Source organism: Alexandromys fortis, unplaced genomic scaffold, assembly GCF_014885135.2.
Source record: "Alexandromys fortis isolate MF-2015 unplaced genomic scaffold, M_Fortis_MF-2015_v1.1 scaffold_21, whole genome shotgun sequence".
NCBI lineage: Eukaryota > Metazoa > Chordata > Mammalia > Rodentia > Cricetidae > Alexandromys > Alexandromys fortis.
Genome location: NW_026067905.1, coordinates 3,344,456 through 3,350,021, shown reverse-complemented (window position 1 = coordinate 3,350,021; position 5,566 = coordinate 3,344,456). Strand labels below are relative to the sequence as shown.

The window sequence follows — 5,566 nt, the reverse complement described above, 5'->3', positions numbered from 1 at the left end:
GGAAACTGTATTCTTTCAAACACTGCCTGGCCCGGCTAGGTCCATCTTCTTATTGGCTAGCTCTTACATATTGTTCTAACCCATTTCTAATATTCTGTGTAGCCCACGAGCTGGCTTACCAGGGAGGATCTTAACCTGCATCTGTCTGGCGTGGGAGCATCATGGCGACTCTCTCACTCAGCTTCCTTTTCCCAGAATTCTCTTCTGTCTACTCCGCCTACCTAATTTTCTGTCCTATGAGGGCCGAGGCAGTTTCTTTATTATTACAAGACCCACCTCCATCTCACATATATACCTCAGTGTACACATACATACACACATGCATATATATACACGTATATGTTCTGGATCCTTCATCTCTTTTGTATTTGTGTCTTGAATTTTCCTGGGAATGTATCATTATTGATATCTCATAATTTTGTTATATGTGTTTATTGGTTTCAGATTTTTGTAGGGTATTTTAAGGTACAAAATAATGATAAATAAAATGTGCTGCAAGAATAACAGCAAATCACTCATAGATTTTGTTCTTTATTTGAGAGAAATTATGAGGTAAGAGTTCTCTGATAAAGGGAATATAGCTGGGCTTTGGCAGTCTATTCCAATAATCCTGGTACACAGGAGGTAAAGACAGGGAGTATCAAGAGTTCAAGGCTGGGTTACATTGCATAGTTATGGCTTTGTTAGTTTGCATGCATCCAAAGTCTAATCCAACCTTTGATTGTAAAGCAAAAAAAAATCTACCTATGATTAGTGTTGGATATTGACATTTGAGAAAAAATATAGGCAGATGAAATGTTTTGAGATAAAATGTAAGAGAAAACACTGAGAAATGTAGACTTCCTACTCAAACGGTTTTTGAAACAACTTATATTTATGTATGGTGCACATATCCCAGCACACATGGGAAGATCAGAGACAGCTTTCACGAACTGGTTCTCTTCTTCTATTATGAGGATTCTAGGAATTGAACTCACCAGACTTGGCAGCGAGTGTCCTTGCCTGCATAACCATCTTGATGCCCCTCAAATGAATTCTTATAAGCAGTTTCTCACAACTACCATGCCCTTCTCATTAAAATGTATTAGCATATTATACATTTCACCAATCTTCTCTGTTTAGTTTCAGGTAACCATTGACTGCTCTTTCTCTGCCTACTTAGCCAAGTTATTCAGTGGCCTAAACATCAGCATGGTTTAATGTGATTGTTATGTACAGTAATTATATACACATAGCACACAAATCTTTTATCATATACTATACAATTCAGTATATGTGAGTAAGTTGCACAAAAGCAGGATTAACTTGTGATTTGGGAGTGAGCAGAAAGATGTTTAACAATTTAATCTTCCTCAATAAAAATAAATCTTTTTATCAGGAGGGAGTGCTGAGAGTGAAAGGCAGCATTGGATCAGCCAGAAAGGGCATTACCATGAAAACAAGAATACAAAGATTGTCTAATAATAAGACAGTAATCCCGAGACTAATTCTAGTGTTTTCATTAAGCGTGAACTGACTCAAAGTATACAAGTCATCCTTAATGTCAGTCCAAACTGGGAATACATGGTGAATTATTAGGGAAAAATGATAAACATCGGGACTGAAAATGAGCATCAAGAAGGAGCTGGAAGCATTGCCATGGAGATCCCAATGGTGTTTACATGTTGAAAGCCTCAAATACCCATCAAGAGTTTCTATTTAATCAAAGCCCCAGCTGCTCTTTTGAAATGATTAAGGCCAATAATTAATCTAAAATACAAAATGTAGCTAGGTGTGGTGGTGCAAAGAAAACCAGCCTACAAATCACAATCCCAGAGAACCTAGACAACGATGAGGACTCTAAGAGACATGGATCTAACCTACATGGGAAGTAGAAAAGGACAAGATCTCTTGAGTAAGTTGGGAGCATGGGAACCATGGGAGAGGGCAGAATTGGAGGGGAGAAGAAGGGAGGGCAGTGGAGAAAAATATATAACCTCAATAAAAACAACAAAAAAAACTATGAATAAAAATGTGTTTATTGTTTTTGGGTGCCTGGGATGACCTGGAGCATTTCACCCTCCTGAGTGTCAGCCTCCTCTTGTCCTCGGAACAGTCACCTTTCAAGTAAAGATAGAAATGCCCATCCTTCCATGTTTCCTTCTCTAGCTGTCTAGGATTCCCTGGATAGAAACAAGAAGAACAGCAAAAGCAGTTGTTTTTCCTTCACCAGCTTGAGAGAAAATGGGGAAGTCAGTATTTATAGTGGATTCTAATTTTTGATCAATTTCCACTGCATTTTATTTTTATTCTGTCTTTCCCCCTCTCTCCCTCTCTTCCTGAGAGGGAGAATGTGAATACCTCTCTGTGTGCTGGCAGGGAGGAGTCCAGGCAAGGACACCAATCCTTTGCTGCTGGGGTTAGAAGCGGCTTGTGAGCCTCCAGGGTGTGGGAAGCATTCCCCAGCCCTCTGGCACAGCAGCCATTACTCTTAGCCACTGAGCCCTCTCCAGTTCTTCACCACATTTTAAAGAAGCAAATAATTTATATAAAAGGTACATAAAATATCTTAAGGATATTGAGTAGTTTAATTAGGATTCACTGTTATTTCATTTTAATAATCTCAACTGTGCATGCGTCATTAGTTTTCTATTAATTTCCTTATTATGGTCATGTCTCTTTATAAAGCAGAGCTATTAAAATTAATGTTCTACAACATAAAGGATAATTAGTTTATTGTAATCTTTAATGGTTCTAGAAAGATTAATTTCTGTCAAACTATTTTTTTTACTTCTGAGTCTTAACTCTAAGCCTGGGATTCTGTTATTGTGGAAAAAAGAGGATTCTCTTTGAATACTTTGCTTTATTTGAGTGTTTTCATTTGTTGTTGTGTTTACTGTCCAGATTTCAGGGTCCAAATTTCACTTTGGTCCTTAAACAATGGCAAGGAAGACTGAGGGCTGACAAGAGGGTAGTAATTGCAGTGGGTCGTGGTTGCCACTAGATGTCCTTGTGTGGATGCTCTGTCTACCTAAAGACTTTAAAATAATGAGCTGCCCAATTAAAAAATGGGGCACTGAACTAAACAGAGAATTCTCAAAAGAAGAAGTTCAAATGGCCAAAAGACACCTAAGGTCATGCTCAACCTCATTAGCAATCAGGGAAATGCAAATCAAAACAACTTTGAGATATCATCTTACACCTGTCAGAATGGCTAAAATCAAAAGCACCGATGATAGCCTTTGCTGGAGAGGCTGTGGAGGAAGGGGTACCCTCATCCATTGCTGGTGGGAATGCAATCTTGTGCAACCACTTTGGAAATCAGTGTTTCGGTTTCTCAGGAAATTCGGGATCAACCTACCCCTGGACCCAGCAATACCACTCTTGGGAATATACCCAAGAGATGCCCTATCATATGACAAAAGCATTTGTTCAACTATGTTCATAGCAGCATTATTTGTAATAGCCAGAACCTGGAAACAACCTAGATGCCCTTCAATGGAAGAATGGATGAAGAAAGTGTGGAATATATACACATTAGAGTATTATGCTGCGGTAAAAAACAATGACTTCTCGAATTTTGCATGCAAATGGATGGAAATAGAAAACACTATCCTGAGCGAGGTAACCCAGACCCAAAAAGATGAACATGGGATGTATTCACTCATAATTGGTTTCTAGCCATAAATAAAGGTCACGGAGTGTATACCTGGTGAACCTAAAGAAGCTAAAGAAGAAGGTGAACCCAAGAAAAAACATATAGTTATCCTCTTGCCTAAGGGAAGTAGATAAAATTGCCGGGGACAAAATTGGGATCTTGGGGGTGGGGTGGGGATAAGGGGGGACAGGGAGAGAAAAGTAAGAAGGGGAGGATTGGGGGAACTTGAGGAAACAGGAAGATTGGGATAAAGGAAGGTTGGATAGGGGAGCAGGGAAGCACATATCTTAGTTAAAAGAGCCACCTTAGTGTTGGCAAGAGACTTGAACCTAGAGTGGCTCCCAGGAGCCCAAGGCGATGTCCCCAGTTAGTCCCTTGGGAAGCTGAGGATAGGGAACCTGAACTGACCCTATCCTATAGCATTACTGACGAATATCTTTCATATCACCATAGAACCTTCATCTGGTGATGGATGGAGATAGAGACAGAGACCCACACTGGAGCACTGGACTGAGCTCCCAAGGTCCCAATGAGAAGCAGATGGAGGGAGAACACGAGCAAGGATGTCAGGACCACGGGGGGTGCACCCACCCACTGAGACAGTGGGGCTGATCTATTGGGAGCTCACCAAAGCCAGCTGGACTGTGACTGAAACAGCATGGGATAAAACCGGACTCTCTGATCATGGCGAACAATGAGGACTGATGAGAAGCCAAGGTCAATGGCAAGGGGTTTTGATCCTACTTCATGTTCTGGCTTGGTGGGAGCCTAGCCAGTTTGGATGTTCACCTTCCTAGACATGGACGGAGGGGGGAGGACCTTGGACTTTCCACAGGGCAGGGAACCATGACTGCTCTTTGGATAGGAGAGGGAGGGGGAGAGGAGTGGGGGGAGGGGGAGGGAAATGGGAAGCTGGGAGGAGGCGGAAACTTTTTTTTCTTATTCTCAATAAAAAAAATAAAAAAAGAATAATGAGCTGCCTCTTGGCATTAGATAACTTGTCAAGGGTTTCTTCCTGGAGACACGAGTCTCCCTCTCTCAGCAGCCATTGACTGTCTTGCTTTAGGATTGGGGCCTTGCCAGCTTTCCCCTGTCTCCTTGGCATGTGGGAATCCAAAACAAGTAAGTAAATAAATAATTTCAGTGGAGAGAGAGGAGAGAGGAGGGGGAGAGGAGAGAGAGAGAGAGAGAGAGAGAGAGAGAGAGAGAGAGAGAGAGAGAGAGAGAGAGAGATCTTTATGGTGAATTAGCACGTGGTACTTTCCCAGCTCTCTGGAGGATGATGTCCAGAGGACTGGAACTAGACTTGAACTTGGAGAAAATAAAATAGTCTTAGATTTAGGCATTGGGTGGGATATCCACATGTACTCTGTCGCTCTCTCTAGAAGGGTTGGGATGCCCTCTATGTGCAGTTGCATATACAGACCATTTTAAGTCTGCTGAGGTAAGGAGTGTTTGGGTTTTAATTAGATAATCAAAATGGGAGATGATTGAGATTGTGTTTGCTCATGCATATATTTGTATTTTCACTCTGAATGTGGAAGAGTCTGGTGCTCTGGCAATGAATGAATGGTTCAACAATTGACCCACGTAAATGATACCGAAGGCACATGGAGGCGTTGAGAAGTCACACATACCTTTAACTGTAACTCCTGTGTCCTCCATGCTTTAGGAAGATAGACTTCAGCCACCAGGCTAAAGGCACCCGAGTGGACCTGAGCTTCTTTCTTCACAAGTTTGTTTTGTTTAATTTCCGGCTCTCAATTTATCTATGAAGGAAGGAGGTTTTGGCTCACAGTGTCCGTTGCTCAGTTTTAGGTTGTACAGAATCATAAAATTAGACTGACATAGCAATGAAATAAAGGTTGTTATGCTCTGTTTTGAAATTGTCAGAAGGATTAATTGAATTTTCTTTTTTAAAATCTGGAG

General features: G+C 41.2%; 1 long non-coding RNA gene across 3 annotated transcripts in view; it reads left to right on the top strand.

Annotated features, from left to right (window-relative positions):
• Positions 1 to 4,502, top strand: part of LOC126497293 (uncharacterized) — a 77,406-nt gene extending 72,904 nt beyond the window's left edge. For 2 of the 3 annotated variants that reach the window (XR_007590561.1, XR_007590563.1), the window contains one exon: positions 1,768 to 3,806. This is a non-coding gene — a long non-coding RNA (uncharacterized lncRNA). Of the gene's footprint in view, positions 1 to 1,767; positions 3,807 to 4,090 lie in introns of those variants that run through there. The other variant, XR_007590562.1, reaches the window with a different exon arrangement.
• The last annotated feature ends 1,064 nt before the right edge of the window (positions 4,503 to 5,566 follow it).